At 47.4% G+C, this 23,391-nt stretch overlaps 1 protein-coding gene across 4 annotated transcripts in view; it reads left to right on the forward strand.

Moving 5' to 3' along the window:
• Positions 1–23,391, forward strand: part of PLCB4 (phospholipase C beta 4) — a 199,538-nt gene that overhangs the window by 45,974 nt on the left and 130,173 nt on the right. The window contains exon 3 of one of the 4 annotated variants that reach the window (XM_077314638.1): positions 15,214–15,265. The exons of the other annotated variants lie outside the window; for them this stretch is intronic. The gene's annotated coding sequence lies outside the window, so the exon portion shown is untranslated. The remainder of the gene's footprint in view (positions 1–15,213; positions 15,266–23,391) is intronic. 4 annotated transcript variants of the gene reach the window in all.

Raw genomic sequence — 23,391 nt, forward strand, 5'->3', positions numbered from 1 at the left:
AATTGTAGTCCATGGACATCTGGACGGCCACAATTTGCCCACCCCTGCTCTATGGGGTGAAGGGAAACAGGCCTCTTCTCCCTTGTTTGACCTTCTCCACTACCCTGTGAGGGAGGGGAGGCTGAGAGAGAGAAAGTGACTGGTCCAGGGTGACCCTGTGAGCTTCATAGCAAAATAGAGATTTGAACCTGGGTTTCCCATATGTCAGTCCAGCATTGTAACCATAACACCATGTGGAAGTCAAGGTGCAGTCCTGTGTGCATCTGCTCCAGTCAAAGCTGATTGGTTCCTGAAGAAGAAGAGTTGGTTTTTATACCCTTCTAAGAAGTTTCAAGTAGCAGAAAAGAGCAAGAGTCCATGAGTACCTGAAAGACTAACAACATTTATAGCAGGGGAGAATTTTCCATGGCTCACTGCTTGCTTTTTCAGGTACAGATGGGTGGGTGTGGTAGTCTGTCTGTAGCAGTAGAAAAGAAGAAGACTCCAGGAACACCCGGAATACTAACCAAAGCTGTTGCAGGGGAGCTTCTGTGGGTTGCCAGTTTCTGTAGTGGTTAGAAGAGCCAGTTTGGTGTAGTGGTTGGGAGTGCGGAGTTCTAATCTGACATGCTGGGTTCAATTCTGCACTTCCCCACATGCAGCCAGCTGGGCGACCTTTGGCTCGCCACAGCACTGATAAAGCTGTTCTGACCAAGCAGTGATATCAGGGCTCTCTCAGCCTCACCCACCCCACAGGGTGTCTGTTGTGGGGAGAGGAAAGGGAAGGTGACTGTAAACCGCTTTGAGACTCCTTCAGGTAGAGAAAAGTGGCATATAAGAACCAACTCTTCTTCTTCTTCTTCTTCTGATACAGCTTTCTCAAAGGAGTCTCAAAGCAGCTTACAATCGCCTTTGCTTCCTCTCCCCACAACAGGCAACTTGTGAGGCAGGTGGGGCTGAACGATCTTGAAGAGAACTGGGACTGGCCCATCTGGGAGTGACGTAGCCCAGGATGGGCTTCACTTATCCCAGTTGGGGAAGAATGTGGGCCATTCTGCACGACTTAAATGTAGCAGAAGTCTTACCCTTGGTAAACGCTATTAATTCAACGTTCCGCATGACGTTGTGCACAATCTGCAACACCCCTGCAGAAATCGCTTTGTTGTAGAGCTTTTCAGGAAATCCAGAAAAGTGGATTCCCCCTAAAAAAAAACGCTAGACTCTTGAGAACAACCTGCAACATATCCAAAAAAGATATGTGCATTCTCAATGTAACGGTAGAAAGAATGTCCCTCCCTTGCTCTCGCCCCTGAGCTTCCGGTGATGCGATCGTCATTTTTTCCCCTTAGACCAGCGAAAGCAACGAACGAATGAGGCTTTTCCGGCTAAAGTCCCTCCACAGAAGTGCTTAACAGTCAAATACAGCTCCCTACTGCTAGTGTCTTTAAATTTCCCAAGCACAATACAGCCCCATGTTCGACACTGTCCGTAATTTCAGCCAGAAATCGCGCCCATGGGGGGGGGGTTACTTGAAGAGCGTGTAAACGATTAAGCGCCAGCTCCTACGCCTGCAAAAAAGGTCTTTCTGAGACAATGAACGAACAAATATTCGTTGCAACTGGTGTGTTCCGGTTTTTAAAAAACAGTTTTTAAAGGGAAAGGAGCTTTTTGGGAGCACGAACACAACAGTTCATTGGCTGTTTTGTTGGTTTGACGGCCAGGGGTGGGAAGAAACGTGGAAAAATATCGCTTCCTTTGTTGAGATTCCAGCGAGACCGGACACCTGTGGGGAATGAATAGACTGCTACTGGGACTTCAATATTCCACTAAAATTAAAGGTATGTGGAATGACGAAATTCCACTATTTAATATAGCATTTCTGCATACTGAAAACATTCCGCAAAATTGGTCCTTGTGCGGAAAGCCCCTGTGTTTTGAAGATACACCCGGAGAGCTTTAAACTGAGGCCATAATGGGAAGGAGACATCCAACATAGGGATTCTAAGGTAGGAGAGCAAAGAGCAGTGGCCCTGGGAAAGACGGGTCAAATGGAGCCTGAATACCAACACCCGAAGCATGGGCAATAAAAAGAGAGAGCTTGAACTTCTCATGCATACAGAATGATATAGTAAGCAGCATAGAGACTTGGTGGAATGATTCCCATGAATGGAATGCCGTAGTGGATGGATACGAGTTGTTAAAGAAAACAACAACAGAAAAAGTGGAAAAGAAGATGGAGTGACTTAGTATGTGAGGAGAGGACTGGTTGCATGTGGGGGAGAGGGGAATGAATTTTAAAGGGGCGATCTGCAATGTCCACCACTTGGCCCCCATGCCCATTTCAGTCATCATCCATTAAGTCCATGGGAAACCTTGCTCCTTTCTAAAACTGTGATATGAGAAGGTAGGTGGGTGGATGATCACCTCCCAGGGCCAAAGGGGAGAATGGTGGACACTGGACAAGACCCAGAAACCATGTCCACAATGAGGTGATACAGTCTGGTGACTCAACAGTGAATTTCACATGTATAGCACCCCAGGAAACAGCTAAACAATTCACAGAATCATAGAGTTGGAAGAGGCCATACAGGCCATCTAGTCCAACCCCTTGCTCAATGCAGGATCAGCCCAAAGCATCCTAAAGCAAACTCAAGTGAATTCAAACTCAAGTGAACTCAAAGGGGGGGGGGGATGGGGAGTTCAGGGTTTGTGGTTGATGATTTTCCCCTGACCCACAACCACCTACACATCCAACAAACTTCCATTTTCCAGGTTCAGGCCCACCTCTAATGATGGCCACAGGAATAAGCAGCCTGAAAGGTAGATTAGATGGATTCATGGTGGATAAGTCTATCAGTGGCTACTGGCCATAGTGACTGAGGGGAAACTCCACATTCAGAGGGACTAAACCTCTGAATCTGAGAGCCAAGAGGGAATGTCATGGGAAGGCCTCGGCCTCAGCCCTGTGGCTGGACCTTCAGAGGAACTGGTTGGCCACTATATGAGATGGGATGTTGGACTAGATGGACCCCCACTGGTCTGACCCAGCAGGGCTCTTTTGAGGTTCTTATGAAGGCCTCAACCTCTCTGCCCTGTTGTTGGACCTCCAGATAAACTAGTTGGCCTCCATTTGTAACAGGATATGCTGGACAAGATGGACCCTCACTGATCTGATCCAGCAGGGCTTGCTTTCCTTGCAAAGTCTTTTATCCTTGAGCCTGCACTTTCTGTCCCTGCAGCCTTGCCTTGATTGGATTCTGTGTACTTTACTGATCCTCAGCTATGACCTGGATTACAGACCCTCTTCTGCCCTTGTCTCATTTGCGTGAGTGACTGTTTCCACTTTTGGTTTGTGTTACAACTTGGTGTGCCCTCCTCCTTTGGAACTGCCTGGCAGCACACCACTCCTGGGCTGTGCCTGGAAACTTGACCCAGGGCTCTTCTGATGGTCTTATGAAGGCCTTGGCCTCTATACTCTGTGGTTGGCCTCCAGAGGAACTGGTTGGCCACTGAGTGAGATGGGATGCTGGATTAGATGGACTATTGGTCTAATTCAGCTCTTCTGGTTCAGCTCTTCTGATCATCTGATCTTCTAATGAAGGCCTCAGCCTCTCTGCCCTGCTGTTGGCCCTCCAGAGGAACTGGTCAGCCACTGTATGAGATGGGATGCTGGACTATTGGGCTCTTACGTTTTTCTAAATTGATTGATAAGTCTATCAATGGCTGCTAGCCATGGTGACTAAGGAGACCTTCCCCATTCAGAGGTACTAATCCTCTGAATCTCAGAGGAGGCAACATCTGGGGAAGCCCTCAGCCTCTATGCCCTGTTATTGGCTGTCCAGGGAAAAGAGATGAGATGCTGGATTAGATGGACTATTGGTCTGATACAGCAAGACTCTTGGATGTTCTTATTGTCCATTCCAGCATGTACCAGAATCCATTCTGATAAAATTCTTATTTTCTTGTAGCTCTTTTTATGTCTGTGGGCATTTGGCCACTGATTCAAATGAGGGCTTCTGCCAGCCAAGGGACTAACCAATCAAAGGAACCTGATCGCCCTGCTTAGAGCCAATCAGATTGCTCTGCTTAGGGCCAATCAGATTGCTCTGCTTAGAGCCAATCAGAGGCAGCAGCTGGCTGCCTGACAGGTATAAAAGTGCATGAGTTTGCCTGTTTTTCTCTGTTCAGTAGTTGTAGTCTGTTGCTGGAGTTGCTAAATAAAAAGAGCTGTTCTGAAGACTTGGAGTCTGTGATCACTGAACCCGCAGGCTTAATAGCTCTTGTCTGGGAAAAGCCATCCAGTAAATCTTTTTAGCTTCTTGCGTCCTTTATTTGGGAAAATGTAGACGCACAACAGCAATATTTTTGTTTTCTTTACTTTTTTGACTGTAGGATTCTGGAAGACAAAGCAGGAGGTCCATGAGGAATGGGTGGGGACATGGAAAGGCCTCCCCCCCCTTGCTGTTTCCCACGCTCTCCCTCCTCCCTCTCCTCTTTCCTGGTTCCCTCCCTGCCACCATCAGCTCGGCTTCTGCTGCCTCAAACATCTGCTGGCATTTCGTTTTCTTTTTTGGGAAGCTGTGATGCATGTGTGGATGTGCACACACCTCTTCTCCGGTTTGGGGCTCTTAATGGTTTGCCAGTTTTCAGGTTATTTCTCTGCAAACCTGGATTTGAAGACCTCCCCCGCTTTGATTGGCATATGTTTTGATCTGCAGCTTGGGCCTTTGAAGCAGAAGTAGATGCATGCATATTCGAAATGGTCCGTAGATCAGTCGGTACTGGGCCGCGGTTCCTCCTCGTCCTCCTCCCCAGCTGCTACCTCAGGGGCTGCCCTGCCACTCTGCCGCCAGCTCACCTTTGGTACTCTCCAGCGGCCACCATGGCTGGGGCTCCCTCTTAGCATGGCACTGCACAGCTGCTGCTGGCAGCGCCCCCCAGTGGGTGGCGGGAAGTCAGGGGTGCCGGCAGGAAAGCAAGTGGAGCAGGGGCTCAGGCAGCGGTGGTGATGTCCCTCGGCAAAAGACTACCCCCCCCAGGCCTCAGTAAAATTGTCAAGCGTTGACCGGTCCCCGGTGATAAAAAGGTTGGGGACCACTGCTTTAGGATACTTTGGGCTGATCCTGCGTTGAGCAGGGGGTTGGACTAGATGGCCTCTATGCCCCTTCCAACTCTATGATTCTGTGATTCTGTAATAGAAGAGAAAAAAAGGTTGGGATTTCCTTTCCCTGAGTTTCGGAGTGAGAAAGTTACCCCGACCTGAGGGATGGGATCCCTCTGAGAACTCTTCCTGGGGCAGAGAGTGTGGCAGGTCCAGGAATTTCCTAAGTACAGACGCATTCAACCAAGCCGACATTGCCTTTAACGGGTACTGGGAAAGGAGCTGATTGAGTTCAGGGACTCAAATCTGATCCGTCCGTGTAGGAATGGACTCTGAAACAGTCCTAGGAGGTGTCGGCTTGACCCCCCCCCTTTTTTTGTTGAGATGTTCAGCTCATTTCCATTCACACTGTCATTAAATGATTAGATGCTGCGTGTTGCGCATACACGTTGAGACTTTGTAAAGCTACGTTGCAGGAATTTGCTAAAATGACGTTTTGTAATCAGTCTCGCTTTTTGCAGAGAGAGAGAGAGAGGTTTCCCCTGACACCCAGAGAGATCTCAGTTTATCTACCCAGATAAGGGCCACTGGGTGAGTTTCCTGTTTGCAGGTCCTGACTCGAACTTTTGGTTTGACGACAATATTCTCTCTGTGTGTAGTGTGTGTGTGTGTAGGGGGGGGGCACCTGATTTTCTTGGTGGCCCGCAACCTCTGTGCAGCTGGCGCATGCCGTTTGTGGCAGCAGTTACTTTCCCAGCGCCCGAACTGCTGGAGGCAGGGGAACCCTTCAACCTTTGAGCAGGCTCCTTCCAGCTCATTACCTGTTTCCAAGGCATCCGAGTCGACTTAAAGGCCACCAGGAACAAAAGGTGTCGAGGTTTGTGCCTGGCAGCCTTTGGGGGAAGCCCCATGAGGCTGTTTTATTTCCGTAGCACTAATCTAATGTACTGAGTTTCAAGAACTTTTGTTCTCTGCCGGCGCCTTTTGGAGGAACTGTGCCTGCGTACTGCAGGATCAAAAGCCAACAAGTTTTTAGAGAGGGATCGCTGTTATTCCTTATCAAAGGATTACCGAAAAGGCGGGTTGAGGCTAATGATGGTTCCTGAGGTTTCTGAAATGCGATTTCTAGGGCTGGGGTTTTTGAGGGGTGAATCAAAAGGGATTTTTTTTGTTGTTGATCTTGCACTCCACATTGTCCTTTGACTTTGCTGCTTGTGAATCTCTGAGAGAGCACTGTTCATTCCGCTCAGAAGCGTGTAAGCTGGCTGCTTCAAATTCACAGGCAAAATTGTCCTCTCCCTCTGTCCAGCTCTGAACCAGGAGTTCGGCTTCTCTGCCCATGTTCTTCCTTCCTTCCTTCCTTCCTTCCTTCCTTCCTTCCTTCCTTCCTTCCTTCCTTCCTTCCTTCCTTCCTTCCTTCCTTCCTTCCTTCCTTCCTTCCTTCCTTCCTTCGTTCGTTCCTTCCTTCCTTCCTTCCTTCCTTCCTTCCTTCCTTCCTTCCTTCCTTCCTTCCTTCCTTCCTTCCTTCCTTCCTTCCTTCCTTCCTTCCTTCCTTCCTTCCTTCCTTCCTTCCTTCCTTCCTTCCTTCCTTCCTTCCTTCCTTCCTTCCTTCTACTATTCTGGACACTGCACCTTTCTCCTTCCTTCCTTCCTTCCTTCCTTCCTTCCTTCCTTCCTTCCTTCCTTCCTTCCTTCCTTCCTTCCTTCCTTCCTTCCTTCCTTCCTTCCTTCCTTCCTTCCTTCCTTCCTTCTACTATTCTGGACACTGCACCTTTCTCCTTCCTTCCTTCCTTCCTTCCTTCCTTCCTTCCTTCCTTCCTTCCTTCCTTCCTTCCTTCCTTCCTTCCTTCCTTCCTTCCTTCCAGTTCCCTGTAGAACATCTCCCCTGACACCTTTGCCTGCCCATCGCAAGGACAGAGCAATTCGATCACAACACGAAAAAATGAAGGTTCACATTAGAATACCAACAGAAAAACAAGGAACCTTTCCGAGGCAATATTCTTGTTCTAACAAGAATATATAATACAATTTTTTAAATACATGAAGAGTCAACCATAGCTATTGTTACAACAATCATATATTTGGAGGACTCAACCACTGAAGAAGATATTGAAAATGGAAATGATCTAGAAAGTGTTATGGTTGATTCTTCATGTATTAAAATTATATTAGAATTTAATATATATATTGTTATAGAACAAAAATATTGCCTTGGAAAGATTCCTTGTTTTTCTGTTGTTGTTGTTGTTGTTGAAGTTGTGTCCGACCCATCGCAACCCCATGGACAATGATCCTCCAGGACTGCTTCAGTGTCTCCATCCAGCCACCTCATTCTCTGTCGTTCCCTTCTTCTTTTGCCCTCAGTTGCTCCCAACATTCGGCTCTTCTCCAGGGAGTCCTTCCTTCTCAGGAGGTGGCCAAAGTATTTTGTTTTTCTGTAGGACAGAGCAATTCAGCAAATTTGCTTCTGAGACTTGAGCCAAGGAAAAGGCTCTGCCAGTGACACATTTGAGAAGACATTATGAGATTGTCTGGAAATTCAAGTCCTGGTGTCAAGACCTCTTTCTCTTGGGAGAAGCGTAGAAGTTGATAGTTCTGACCCCTTTGCTGGACCTCCTGATGGCCCCTGGGTTATGTCCATTGTCTGACCCAAAGTGTGGGCTGGATGGACCATTGGCCTGATCCAACATGGCTTCTCTTACATTCTTATGTTTGGGGCAGTGATACTTTGTATTCTTGGTGCTTGAGGGCCAAATGTGGGAGTGCTTCTGGAGTTCAGGTTCTGCTGGTGGTCCTCTGATGGGCCCTGGGTTTTGGGCAATGTGCCCATATGGGCTGCTGGTCTTATTGAACATGGCTTCTCCATGTTCTAATGACAGGACACCAAGCAGACCACATACTCTGCCCTTCTTAAATGTATTAGGAAGAAGGCACAGTGTTGACATATGTTGCATGTCTGTGAGTGAAATGTAGACATGCACACACGGACGCAGACACAGTGTCTGGCTTGCATGCAGTCTTAAGCATAGTTACACTTGTCTGAGCTGTTTTACTTCAACGGACTAGGAAAAGTGCTACTCTGCTTTGGATTTCACAGCCGGGGAATGTGTTCCTCGCAATGTCATCTTGTCTCCAGTATTCAGTCCTTCCTCCTTTGGTGTGAAGCAACCCTGTCTCACAGGAGAGTGCCAAGGGTTTTTTTTTTTTTGGGGGGGGGGTGTCAGATACTCTTGATTTGCTGTATGTTTAGCTATATCTTTTTGACAAGGTGGATCTATTTTTTTAAAAATCAGGTTGGTATTTTTAAAGGCATGAACCCTGCAGCTGTATTGGAGGCCAAATCAGGTTCAGGGTTTTGATCCTGACATTCAAAGCCCTAAACAGACTGGGCTGTGGTTTGGGTCCACTGCCTAATGAGATCAGGGTCCCCTGGGGTTTTAAACAATTCTGCATGAACCTGTAAGGCAGAGCTGTCCTGTTCTGAGGCCAGGAAATTAACACCCACAAAATAGTGGGCTCCCTGCCTGAACTAGAGTACCGTCTTAAAGAAATCTGCCAGACAGATTACCCACTCAGAGGCTTTTAACTGTAAAGGAGACACAGCTGTTTAACCTAAACTGAGGTTAAAACCTAATTTAGATCTATTTATCGGGTTTTATGGTTTAATTTATTTGAATGTCTTGTGTGATTTTGATGTCACCCACCCTGAGCCTAAGGGCAGCTTAAAGTGATTCCGAGGTTCAAGCACATTGTGTGGTTCCCTTGGACATGGGTGTTCTATCTGAAAACCTAAATCAAGGTTAATAATGGGGTGCAAGCCAGCATTTAAAACGGTGGGTTGAAAAATATTTACAAACCGCAGTTTGCATTAACCAGGGGTTACTCTGATGTAGGATTTGGTTTGGATATGCTTTTCAGATCGCCCATTCTTGCACTTTAAACAGGCCATTCTTTGATTCGGCCAGTTTAAAGGAATGTTTGATGGGGTGGGAGGAAAGCGCACACCAAGAAGCTAATGGGTCATAATCAACTGTTTGGCAACACTGGCAGCAGAAAATGCCCTTTAAATGCCTCCCTTTGCTTTCTGAGGCAGTTCCTTAAAAAGGGGAAGAATTCACTAAGCAGCTGGTATGTCATGATCAGCTGCATCGTGGGCCCTTTAAATGCTTTCCCGCCTTCTCTGGCAGTGGAGAACACTCTGCTGCCAGAGAAGACTGGGTGGGGGCATTTAAAGGGCTCACCAAGCACCTGATAACGACACATCAGCTGCTTGGCATACCCTGTAAATGCCTCTCATGTCACTTTGGTGGGTCTAGTACAAAATAGGATTCCATCTTTGGTGTATTAAATTGCTTTTTATATGACGTCCTTAGTAAGGTGACCAGATTTTAACATTGATAAAGCGGGACACCATTGACCGGGGAGGGGGCAGGTTCTTGATTAAAAATTCGGTCTATATGGAGCAACAAAAAGTTTCATAGAACGCATAGAATGCAAATATAGTATTGTAATATATATATATATATATTAATTTCAGCATAAGTACAATTTGCCAGGTGCCCCCAGATGTCCCTCCAAAAGTGGGACAATCTGGTCACCTTAATCCTTAGGCAAGATCATTTCCTAGATTTTTATCAGCCCTTGATGTAGTGGTTAAGAGTGGTGGCCTCTAATCTGGCGAGCCGGGTTTGATTCCCCACTCCTCCTCCACATCTGGGTGACCTTGGGCTGTTAGAGCAGTTCTCTCAGAACAGTTCTGTCAAAGCTCTCTCTGCCCCACCTACCTCACAGGGGGTGTGTTTTGGGGAGAGGAAGGGGAAGGTTGGAAGCCCCTTTGAGTCTCCTTTGGGTAGTGAAAAGGGGGGGGGGTATAAAAACAATTCTTCTGCATTTATTCTGCTAATTTACCAGAGTCCCCAAGGCAGCTGGCACCTTTCATAAAATGTAATTGGCTCTGTTTTAAAAGATATTAAATAAATGGGTTGGATGTGAGGGTGATCTGGCTGCAACCTCTTTCCCCCCATTGATTGCCAGGGCTGATTTGGCTGGCCTGGCTGGCTAGGCAGATGTCCCCGACCTCCCTCCCCCTTCCAGGTGTGTCCCTCCCCCGTCCAGGTGTGTCCCTCCCGACACTGCATGCTCCGTGGAAGCAGCCAGCCAGCCGTCCCAGAAGGCGTGCTCCACTCTTCAGTCAAGGGCCTCCGACAGCTGTGCTGCCCTGCTAGAACTGCCAAACAGGCTCAAATAAATGGGCTAATGAGAAGAAATCTGATTAGGTAGCAAGGAGATCAAAGCCAGAATTTAAAAATGGAGAACTCAGAAATTAAATAGCCCCCGAATAACAGACCCACGCACAGACAAACAAGAACCCCCACAACTGGAGAACATCTGAACATGGGGGAAGGAGAAGTAGAAGCTCAATTGAGCAGATTGAGGAGCAGGTGTGTCTGAGTGTCTTCACCTAAACCCCTTTTTCCCTTCTTGCTGCTTTTTGCAAGGCAACTGGCCTTCAGCTGTCTCTGTCCATGACTGGCGGTGTCCTCTGGCCACCATTTCCAGCTGCAGCACAGGAGGATCCATGCTACAGTGACAGCACAATATCCAGCGCCGGATGCAGCATTAGGGATCACCATGGGGGTGAGAGCAGAGATGAGTCTGGCCGAAGCACAACCCTCGTCCCTCCAAAAATGCCCATTCTCTTGGAAGCCAGTGACTGGTCTGTAGCAGCAGAAAACAGGAGCATCTGAAAGGCGTAACACAATTTGCAGCATGGAGGAGCCTTATAAGGACAGGTGGACTCTCATCCCAGCTGTATCTGAAGAAGTAAGCAGTGACTGATTCTATGATTCTGTGACTCACACAAGGTCCTCCCCTGCCACAAATTGTGTTAGCTTTTCAGGTGCTCCTGGACTCTAACTCTTATCTGGTGCTGCAGACAGACTCACACGGCCACCCACCTTGTGTGATTTGTAACGCTGATGTTTGCAAATTTTGCGGAATCTGAGATTTAAAGTTTGAGCTTGCTGCATAAAAGTTGGTCCGGCATCTTGTCTCGTGACCTGTTCTGTTTGATATCAGCTATCCAGGTTAGTTGCCTAAGAGCAGGAGTAGTCAAACCGCGGCCCTCCAGATGTCCATGGACTACAATTCCCATGAGCCCCTGCCAGCAGTTGCTGGCAGGGGCTCATGGAAATTGTAGTTCATGGACATCTGGAGGGCCGCGGTTTGACTACCCCTGCCTAAGAGCTTCAATGTTTTTATCATTGGCTTTGAGGAATATTGAAGTGAACCTTATAGTTGTGGGCGTATTTATATGACAATACATCCCTGCACACGATATTTGTTTATTTCATTGGTGAAGGTGGGCATGGACAAGAAGGTTTGTACCTGTGCCAAAAGTACACTCAACTGAATCCAAGTGAATATGTTTCTGTGTAAAATAAATCCTGTTCTCCGTCTTTGACAATTCCATATATTCATCACCCTGAATGCAATCCACTGGCCTAAGGTGTTTCATGTCCTTGCCCCAACAATATTTTGGGAACTGCTGGGAGCATGAGGTGACGTTCCCATTCCCCTCGTCTTTGCTCCCAGTTACGTCGAGTGGGAAAATGACATTTGCCTAGGGGACGATACCAGCCCAATGATACTTCCTTCTCTTCTCCTTTGCTGGTGTTCTATTCCTGTCCTGCCAGGGGAAATATTAAATGGTGCTGTTTCTCCCCTTCTTGGCAGCTGGTAGAGCGCTCACGGTTTCTAACCTGAGTGGCTGTGTTTGGTTCTGCTTGGCCCGCACATCGGATTAGGAAAGTACCTTTTGCTGTTTCCCGGGAAAGGCTTTTGAGCATTATGCCTTCACTAGAGAATACAATTTGGGAGGTGTTCACATCCGCAGAGCTACGGCTGAACCTCTCTGCCAAGTGTCGTCTCCCATCTGGAGGGATCCCTCAGTGCTTGGCCAGAGAGCAGAGTCACGGTGATTGGCTCCACCGGGATACCGGGGGTATTAGATAAAATGGGGAAAAAAACACACACAATACATCTGGTTGCTGTCCATTTAGGACAGGTGCTTTCTGAGAGAGAAGATTAATGAACATTTTATTAGAAATGCCTCTTTGTTTTTTCCCAGCTGGCCTTTATATAATCTGATAATGCCACAAAAATTGATAGCAGGAACTGCACCTAATAAAAGCCCACTCTGATCCCCATCGCCTCCCCCCCCCCGCCCATATTAATGTCCCAGCATAACCAGTGCTTTGTTACCATAGAGCTGATTGGAGCCTTGGATAATTCTGGTATTTTAGTGCATGATTATAATTCAACAGGTTTTGCTGAGGTTCATAATGCCAAGAGTTGGACATTCAGCACGCCGGTTTCTCCTTGTTTCTGGACCTCTGCCGGCGGCTGAGAGATATCAGGACCCCCCCCCCCCCCCCCGCTGAGAGGAGTTAGTCCTTCTTCTTTCAAGCCTCAGGTCACTCACAGGTTCCCTTGGAGATGAGTGATGTCAGACAAAAGTCGTCTCAGAATGCTGTTGGCTCTTAAGCAGGGGTAGTCAAACTGTGGCCCTCCAGATGTCCATGGACTACACTTCCCATGAGCCCCTGCCAGCATTTGGACATTGCTCTTAAGTAATGTGGCACAGAGGATGCTTGTTCAGACAAACTGCTTTGACACGTGGGAACCATTTTTCCAAACACACCACATATCAAGTGCACAGACTCGGCAGACTGCCAGAAAAAGTCAAAGCAGCACATAGCAGCATCATAAGGATTTTGTGCACTCTTGCTTCTGCTTGGTGTGGCCTTCTGGTCTCTCGTGGCATGGTTTTTGCCGTTTGTTTGGTTTATTTAGTAGCAGTATATCCAAACTCTATATATCCTTATCCATGGTTTCTCTATATATTTGTGAAACAGTCTGGGGGTGGAATGTGTCTGGCTTTCCAAGTTGGAATAAGGCCAATCAGGGTGTAGCCACCTTTGCTGCAGCTCCCACTCTCTGTCCCTGGCCTCTAGCCTCTTTGCTCTCAGATGCACCTCAGTGCCTGGAGCCAGCAGCAGGTAAGGTGAGAGGGCCCTGGGCAAAGGGCCATGGTGGAGGGCCTGCTAACGAGGGCCTCTTGGCCTGCTAACAAGGGCTTCCCGGTCTGCTGACTGCCTGCTAAGGAGCTCTGTCCCAGGCCTGCTAACAAGCTGCCCAGCCCCAGCGCGCCCCACTTGATCCTGCTGTGAGCTGTGGCCCAAAGCCACCTTACACTGCCTGGACGGGGGCCAGGAGAGGGGACCCTTTCTAGGTCTGTTCCTAGGAACGGGCTTTGAAGCTAGTACATTCTATATTTTATGTTGTGACCCAAGATGTTTATATTTCTCTGAACTGTGAGGCTAACTGATACTGGTCTAAATGACTGTAAATAAACAAAATTGAACTAAATAAACAAATCTGTAGTATATATATTTATTTATAATTTAGATCGGGGGTCGTCAACCCCTGGTCTGCGGCCCGGAAGGCCACGGTACCGGGCTGTGGGCAGCCACGCCTGCCCCCCCTGCAGCGAGAAGCTCACCAGGCCCGGCTAGCTTCTCGCTGCGAGAGGGAGGGGAAGAGGCAGGCGCGGCCGCCGGCATGCCGGCGACGCAAACACGCTTGCGCGGAGTTGCCGTGCACACGTGTTTGCACCCCCTGGTGGTGCAAACTCCGCGCATGAGCGTGTCTCATGGCTAGCGCTTCACACCCACTCAGGGCAGCTGTCCCGTCCCAGAGCGCCTCCTCCTCCAACTGGCTTGCCTGTCTGTCCAGCGGCCAGCCAATTGCCTTGTATTCCCCCACCCCTGACCACCCCCTCCTCCTTCTACTTCCATATGAGGTTCGGAGGCTGCAGATCCCTGCCGCATGAGAGCTGCCCCAGCCAGTGAGTTCCCTAAGAGCTGCCTGCAGCCTTTCCAGGTCCTGGGGGGAGGGGGAGGCCATCTACAGAATTCTTCCACCCCACCCCACCCAATCTAGTGCCCGTTGTATTCCTGAATGGAACAAGCTTGGCCCCTAGTATAATAATAAAATGTACAGTCTGGGTTTTTCCCCTCTCATTTTCAGTAAGGAGGAAGCAGGGAGATGCAGATAAAATATTTAGGAGCTCTCCTGTTAATTTCTGCTCAGCAGCAACGCCACAGTGTGAAGTTTTCCACTTTCTGTTCACCGTGGGATGCAGCCATTTTGCCATCACTCTGTGGAGAGGGGCATCCAAGCAGAGGCCTGTTTCCCCCGGAATCCTGAGGGCCAATGCAGAAGACAAAAGGTGGCTTGTCGTGGGTTAAACGGAGCCTCGGGGGCAACTAAAGGGTGTTCTCAGAAGCCTGCTCCTTAACCTCCGGAGTCTTGCTTCCTTAAGTCACGTGGCAGCTCTGAATGCGTACCCGAGAAGACCCCAGCAAGAGCGGCATCGCTGGAGCAAGATGCTTATGTAACTCGTGTTTTTGTCTTAGTTGAAGGCCATGTGACTCAAGCATGATAAGACTGCTTTGTGAGGAGATGGCAGCAGGGGGAGAGGCCCTAGATTTGTCTCCCAGGTGTATCTCGATGGCCTTTCAAGGGTAAGGTGACCAGATTGTCCCACTTTTGGAGGGACATCTGGGGGCACCTGGCAAATTGTACTTACGTTGAAATTAAGAAATATATATTACAATACTATTTTTGCCTTCTACGCGTTCTATGAAAAATTTTGTTGCTCCATATAGACCAAATTTTAATCAAGACCCCCCCCTCCCCCGGGTCAATAGTGTCCTGCTTTACCAAGGTTAAAATCTGGTCACCTTATTCAAGGGGGCTTGTTTTTTTTGGTGCCCTTGAGACTTTTAAAATTCTGCTAGGAAACCCAGTGCAATGGGTAACGGGGAAAATTGTGATGGGGCTGTGGGTTGGTGTGTAGCCTCCTGTGCCCTTGCCCCAAGTCCATCTCAGTACATTAAAAGGTTTTTGGGTTGCTGTTTTTTTGCAAATACAGTTAATGCGCTAAGGTTTGGGATACATATAACAGATGGCTGTTCTTTCAATAGCATATAACAAAAACAACAACAGCAACAACAAACTGCTTTCTGGAGGATATCATTCTTTGAACATACCATTCTTTGTTTTCCTAGGTTTTGGTCTTAGATATCTGGAGATTGGTTCAGATTGTGCCCTCTTTAAAAGGTGAGAAGTTCCTGTTAAAAGCAGTCGATATCATGTAATTAGCAGCATACATAGCAATACATGTTCACCTTAATCTTGAGTAATGTTTTTAAGAAGTATGTTATATCATAGAACCCAAAGAAGTCACAGCTTATAGAACCCCCAAAGATGAACTTTATCTGGATAAATGTTACCTTCCTGACTTAGACTGATGGGTGGTTTTTCTCAAATATCTCACACAGCTCTCCTTGCAAAGGCGGCATCACCTGAATCAGGTGATCGCTCTTCCTTTTCCTTTGACGGACCCCTTCCAGCTTGGTCAGCCAGTTATGCACGGACTCCCGGCTTGCATAAATATTGATAAATACAGACAACCGCGTCAAAAGCCATTTCTGTAACAGGAAAGCAGTTTAAAAGGATCAGAGGACACTAAATGGAAAATGCCGTCTGAGATTGCTTCATGTTTTCGTTGATGTGCAAGCAAACCTTTCTGTAATACTTGGCTTGGAGAGAATGCGTGAAGGAACATGGACCTTCTCTAGCAGAACATGCTGCTTGTCAAAGCATTGAGAAGAGAGTACTTTTCTAGTACTTTTCTTTGAAATATGGAGTGTGTATAAACTTCATTGTTGTAGAATCTGGGCAGTCCCACATGAGTACTGGGCATGTGTGCAAGCCAGATGCAGAGAACCAGTATCCTCTGCCACAGTGAGTTTTCACCCTTCTAAATTCGGGACCCATAAGAGAAGCCATGTTGGATCAGGACAGTGGCCCATCCAGTCCCACACCCTGTGTCACACAGTGGCCAAACCCCAGGGGCCATCAGGAGGTCCACCAGTGGAACCAGAACTCCAGAAGTCCTCCCAATGCCCCCCCCCCCGCAGGCAACAGAACATCACTGCCCCAGACACAAGCATGTAAGAGAAGCTATGTTGGATCAGGCCAATGGCCCATCGTCCCACACCCTGTGTCACACAGTGGCCAAAAACCATGTGACCACAGGAGGTCCAGCAGCAGGGCCAAACCCCCAGATGCCCTCCAACTCTTGCCCTACAAGCACCAAGAATACAGAGCATCACTGCCCCCAAACAGAGCGTTCCATCAATACCTGGATTCAGGTGGGTAGTCATGTTAGTTTGAAACAGCAGAACCAAGTTTGAGTCCAATGACACCTTTAAGATCAACAGATTTGTGTTCACAGCTTTTCTGTGCCGAATATCACTGTCTCAGTCATAGTCTTCCATCTATGCCTTGTGGTTTGTAGCCACTGATGGACCTCTGCTCCAGATGTTTATCCAGTCCCTTCTTGAAGCTGTCTGTTCTTGTAGCCACCGCCACTTCCTGCAACAGGGAATTCCATGTATTAATTACTCTTTGGTCAAGCACTAGGAGATGGACAATAGAGAAGAGCAAGTCAAGGGTCAGAGCTATAGACTTTTCCCGTCTACCTCTGAATGATCTTAGCTTGTCACCAGGGTGTGCCTTTCTGTGGGCATCTGCTTGCAGAGTTCTTCCAGGAAGACATCTCCATAGTTATTTGCGGAACGCTTAGTTATTTTAGGATGCTTAGGGCTGAACCTGCGTTGAGCAGGGGGTTTGACTAGATGGCCTGTATGGCCCCTTCCAACTCTATGATTCTACGATTCTATAATTCTATGACAGCTGGTTGTACTTCTTATCCCCACCATGGCCTAAAGAGCACTGCCAGTGGCCTAAAATGTGGGGAGGAGAGGAAGTTTGGAGGGACTTCCTTACCTTTGCCAGTTTTGTCTCTTCCTGAGGAGACCTTTGAAAAGAGGACATTTCTGTGAGTCAGGTAAATCATGTTGTTGTTGTTGTTGTTGTTGTTATGTGCGAAGTCGTGTCCGACCCATCGCGACCCCATGGACAATGATCCTCCAGGCCTTCCTGTCCTCTACCATTCCCCGGAGTCCATTTAAGTTTGCACCTACTGCTTCAGTGACTCCATCCATCCACCTCATTCTCTGTCGTCCCCTTCTTCTTTTGCCCTCGATCTCTCCCAGCATTAGGCTCTTCTCCAGGGAGTCCTTCCTTCTCATGAGGTGGCCAAAATATTTGAGTTTCATCTTCAGGATCTGGCCTTCTAAAGAGCAGTCAGGGCTGATCTTCTCGAGGACTGACCGGTTTGTTCGCCTTGCAGTCCAAGGGACTCGCAAGAGTCTTCTCCAGCACCAGAGTTCAAAAGCCTCAATTCTTTGACGCTCGGCCTTCCTTATGGTCCAACTTTCGCAGCCATACATTGCAACTGGGAAGACCATAGCCTTGACTAAACGCACTTTTGTTGGCAGGGTGATGTCTCTGCTTTTTAGGATGCTGTCTAGATTTGCCATAGCTTTCCTCCCCAGGAGCAAGCGTCTTTTAATTTCTTTGCTGCAGTCCCCATCTGCAGTGATCTTGGAGCCCAGGAAAATAAAATCTGTCACTATCTCCATTTCTTCCCCTTCTATTTGCCAGGAATTGAGAAGGCCGGATGCCATGATCTTTGTTTTCTTGATGTTGAGTTTCAAGCCAACTTTGGCACTCTCCTCCTTCACCCGCATCAACAGGCTCTTTAGTTCCTCTTCACTTTCTGCCATTAGAGTGGTATCATCTGCATATCTGAGGTTGTTGATATTTCTCCCTGCAATCTTGATCCCAATTTGTGACTCCTCTAATCCCGCATTTCTCATGATGTGCTCTGCATACAAGTTAAATAGGCAAGGTGACAGTATACAGCCTTGCCGAACTCCTTTCTCAATTTTGAACCAGTCAGTGATTCCATGTTCAGTTCTCACTGTTGCTTCTTGACCTGCATATAAATTTCTCAAGAGACAAATAAGATGCTCTGGTATTCCCATCTCTTTAAGAACTTGCCACAATTTGTTGTGCTCCACACAATCAAAGGCTTTAGCATAGTCAATGAAGCAGAAGTAGACGTTCTTCTGGTACTCCCTAGCTTTCTCCATGATCCAGCGTATGTTGGCAATTTGATCTCTAGTTCCTCTGCCTCTTCGAAATCCTGCCTGTACTTCTGGAAGTTCTCGGTCCACATATTGCTGGAGCCTAGCTTGTAGGATTTTGAGCATAACTTTGCTAGCATGAGAAATTAGTGCGATGGTGCGGTAGTTTGAACATTCTTTGGCATTGCCCTTCTTTGGGATTGGAATGTAAACTGACCTTTTCCAATCCTGTGGCCATTGTTGAGTTTTCCAAATTTGCTGGCATATTGAGTGTAGCACTTTTACTGCATCGTCCTTTAAGATTTTGAATAGTTCAACTGGAATGCTGTCACTACCACTAGCTTTATTGTTGCTCAGACTTCCTAAGGCCCATTTGACTTCACATTCCAGGATGTCTGGCTCCAGGTCAGTAACTACCCCATTGTGGTCATCAGGGATGTTAAGCTCGCTCTTGTATAGTTCTTCTGTATAATTTTGCCACCTTTGTTTGATCTCTTCTGCTTCTGTGAGGTCCCTACCATTTTGGTCCCTTATCATACCCATCTTTGCATGAAACGTTCTCTTCATATCTCCAATTTTCTTGAAAAGATCTCTGGTCCTCCCCATTCTATTGTTTTCTTCTATTTGTTTGCACTGTTCATTTAAGAAGGCATTCTTATCTCTTCTAGCTTTTCTCTGGAATTCTGCATTCAATTGGGTGTATCTTTCTCTTTCTCCCTTGCCTTTCACTTCCCTTCTCTCCTTAGCTATTTGTAAAGCTTCCTCAGACAGCCATTTTGATTTCTTGCATTTCTTTTTCTTTGGGATGGTTTTAGTTGCTACCTCTTGTACAATGTTGCGAACCTCCATCCATAATTCTTCAGGCACTCTGTCTATCAGATCTAATTCCTTAAATCTATTTGTCACCTCCACTGTGTATTCGTCAGGGATATGATTTAGTTCATACCTGAGTGGCCTAGTGCTTTTCCCTACTTTCTTCAATTTAAGCCTAAATTTTGCAACAAGAAGCTCATGATCTGAACCACAATCAGCTCCTGGTCTTGTTTTTATTGACTGGATAGAACTTTTCCATCTTTGGCTGCAGAGCACATAGTCAATCTGATTTCTGTGTTGACCGTCTGGTGATGTCCATGTGTAGAGTCGTCTCTTGGGTTGCTGGAAAAGAGTGTTTGCTATGACCATTGTATTCTCTTGACAAAATTCTACCAGCCTGTGCCCTGCTTCATTTTGTACTCCAAGGCCAAACTTGCCTGTTATCCCGGTTATCTTTTGGCTTCCTACTTTAGCATTCCAATCCCCCATGATGATAAGCACATCATTTTTGGGCGTTGCTTCTAGAAGGTGTTGTAGGGCTTCATAGAACTGATCAACTTCATCCTCTTCAGCAGCAGTGGTTGGGGCGTAGACCTGGATCACTGTGATGTTGAATGGTTTGCCTTGGATTCGAACTGAGATCATTCTGTCATTTTGGGGATTGTATCCCAAGACTGCTTTTCCTACTCTCTTATTGATTATGAATGCTACTCCATTTCTTCTGCGAGATTCTTGTCCACAGTAGTATACCTGATGGTCATCTGAATTAAATTCACCCATTCCTGTCCATTTTAGTTCACTGATTCCTAAAATGTCGATGTTCAGTCTTCTCATTTCTTGTTTAACCACGTCCAGCTTGCCTTGATTCATGGATCTGACGTTCCAGGTTCCTATGGAATAAAAATCTTTACAGCATCGGACTGTCTTTTCGCCACCAGTTACTTCCACAACTGAGCGTCCTTTCGGCTTTGGCCCAGCCGCTTCATTCATTCTGGCGCTACTCGTACTAGCCGTCTGCTCATCCCCAGTAGCATATTGGACACCTTCCGACCTGAGGGGCTCATCTTCCAGCGTCATATCGTTATGCCTATTGGAACTGTCCATAGAGTTTTCATGGCAAAGATACTGGAGTGGTTTGCCATTGCCTTCTCCAGTGGATCACCTTTTGTCAGAGCTCTCAGCTATGACCTGTCCGTCTTGGGTGGCCCTGCACGGCATAGCTCATAGCTTCACTGAACTACGCAAGCCCCCTTGCCACAACAAGGCAGCGATCCTTGAAGGGGGAGGTAAATCATACAATTCTACAAATCATGGGGGTGAGCCAGCTTGGTGTAGTGGTTAGGAGCATCGACTTCTAATCTGGCAAGCTGGGTTTGATTCCGCGCTTCCCCACATGCAGCCAGCTGGGTGACCTTGGGCTCGCCACAGCACTGATAAAGCTGTTCTGACCGAGCAGTAACATCAGGGCTCTCTCAGCCTCACTTCCCTCACAGGGTGTCTGTTGTGAGGAGAGGAAGGGAAGGCAAATGTAAGCCACTTTGAGACTCCTGGTAGAGAAATGCGGCATATAAGAACCAACTCTTCTGCTTCTTCAGTAATATCAGGGCTCTCTCAGCCCCACCTCCCTCACAGGGTGTCTGTTGTTGGGAGAGGCAGGGAAGGCGAATGTAAGCCGCTTTGAGACTCCTTCGGGGAGAGAAACCTTGCATGTAAAAACCAACTCTTCTTCATTTAGGCACCCTACACTACAGGGCTGTTATGGGCACAAAACGGAGGCTGGGAGGGTCACTCAGGGAACGTTCCTCTGTGGCAAGAAGGATCGGCAGGACCCAAGACTGATATTGTGGGCTTTAAAGGGAAACTTCAATGGCAATTTTATGCATACCAATATGTGTCTCTCCTTCCCCATTTATCATCTCCTGCTGCATCTTGCTGCAACCATGTTTTCCTTATGAACTGGATTGTAATTATTCTGCATATAGATGTTTTAGAAACAATGGACTGAACTACAAGAGAAGGGACGGGAGGGATGGGGGACACAAAATCTTTGGTTACTGCTAAGGATCCTGTTACAGATGACGATCCTGCTTCGAGTGCGTTTAATTGCGTCCTGTGCAGTTTACGTTTGTCGTTTCCTTGGCCGTGTTCATCCATGCAAACAGGACCAATCTGGGTGCTCATTGGAGGTGTTCTCAGAGGCTGGATCTGGAGGCTGCAGCCTTCAGTTCCTTTGCTGCCTCCTCACTGCCCGTCTCAGGAATTGCTTCCCCTGCAGCTTCTGTGGGCTGATGGTTCCTTTGGCAAGATTCCAAGGGGATATCATTGGAATCACAGAGATCTATCTGGCTTAAAGTAGCTTTGGTAATCCTCTGTTTTGCTTGCTCTTAGCATTGTTTAGTTTTTGCTGTCCTTTTAATCCGGGCTTTTCTCCCTGTTGGAAGGGAATTCAGTATTCCAGTGTAAACACAGTACATCCAACTCAGAAGTGGGGACTGGACTGGGGAATGCGCCTCTGATAACGGTCTCTCTGGGCTGTACGCTTCTCCAGGAAAGTGGAGGCACTGGCCAGTGCAGCATCCCAAGGCAAGATCCCTGCTGAGCTATTAGATTGCTTGAGACCTGTGGGGCTGGTCTGGGGGCAGCCTACCTGTGCTTTTTAAGGTTGTGTGTGTGTGTGCAGCCTCCCTTTTATTTGATCTGTTACTCTCAGGTCAGCAGTTGAATATCCTAGAAGGTTAAAATGCCCTCCTACTCTCCAAGATATAAAGAAAGATGGACTCACACTCGAACTGTATCTGAAGAAATTGTAAGGTCTCTGTCGAACTCTCAATGAGCAGACTTGCTGTTAAAGAAAATCTCTTTATTGAAGAATGTGGCAAACAGAGTACCTGGTACTTTCTTGCTGGAACTAAAGGGCAAGCTTACAAGCATTACTTTGATTTTTTTTTCTCTGAGACTCCCAACCACAATTGAAAATAGGCATTCTAAACAAAATTCCAGGCGTAAAAGTTTCTCAGGCAAAGTTTCCCATGTAAAATGCACGCCGGAAACAAGACACTACAAAACGTTCCTATCCTAAGCATATATTAAGTCAGAGAAATAAAAATGCTTTGGGGGGGGAGGCCTTCTCCCTTGGGCCTCTGGACTGTGGCAAAATACTGGTCAATAAAAGAATACTAACATACTAAGGTAGGGAGCGGACCATGGAAACAGGTAACATGCCATCATGACATGACTTACGGGAAGCCTATGGCCTATTATGCACGGCCGCCGTAACAGCGGTTGGCAGTCGCATGGAAAACACGGAGGAGGAAGAAGCGAGGCAAACCGCAAACGCACGGGACAGAATGCAGTGGTGGCAAAACCCGGAGCAGACCCCAGCTGCGGCCGATGAGGCGGCGATGTGGAGCAAACAGGAAGGGAGGCGAGCGCAGTGCTGACCGAGGCTGGGCTGCCAAGCAGGGCGGCCACAACACGCGCAGGTGCACGGAAGGGGAGAGAGCAAGCACACCCAGAAGCCCTATACACCACGGATCTCCCCAATTATGCATGCGGCCACTCCGGCATCGCTTCTGGTTGCACCCTGGTCGCCTGGGAAGCTCTACTTTCTTCTGTGTTTCGCTAACGCGGCTTTTTTGGTGGCCTACGTCAACTCTGTGCCCGGCTACTGCCAGTGGTGTGTATTATTGGTGATTTCCTCTGCCGCCATTCCACCCCGAATGTGGACCTTCCCCTCCGTGCATAAGAGGCCTATGGGAACATGTAAACAGGAAACGTTAACAGGGTTTTGACAGAATGAGTGGTTCCTCAAGGAAGCTCCTCCCCTTCTACAGATTGTGTTCGTCATTCCACCAAGTTTCTGTAGTGTTCACTAAGACCCATTATCCATGGCAGCAACCAAGCTGGGAAGATTCTGTGTTCCCTTGTTGCGGATCTTCCGGAGCACTGCACCAAGCCAGGGTTGGGATGACGGCAGCAGGGTGCATAATCGGGACTGCCCTGCTTCTGTCGTCCCGGATTTCCAGCCCCGTGCATAATGGGTCTAAATGCCTACTAAATCATATCACTCTGTCTTTATGAGAGTCAAATTCTTCCTTCTTCCTGCCCACGTGACCGGGGCTGGTAAATCCTTCAGCTCTAGTTCTGTAACACCCCAAATTAAGATTTTTATTTTTGCCTTATTTTATAACCCAAGATTTGTCCAAAATCTTTTAAATAATCAATTAAAATAGGAAGTGATTTTTCAGGCTTAGTTAACGTAAGCACAATGTCATCTGTATAGCTTCTCATCTTAAACTCTTAGTGAACATTTAGCCCAATGAGTTCTGCCATATGTCTTATTTTCGTTGCAATCATTTCCAAATTAGTTAATAA

The sequence above is a fragment of the Paroedura picta genome, chromosome 1, assembly GCF_049243985.1.
Source record: "Paroedura picta isolate Pp20150507F chromosome 1, Ppicta_v3.0, whole genome shotgun sequence".
Lineage (NCBI taxonomy): Eukaryota > Metazoa > Chordata > Lepidosauria > Squamata > Gekkonidae > Paroedura > Paroedura picta.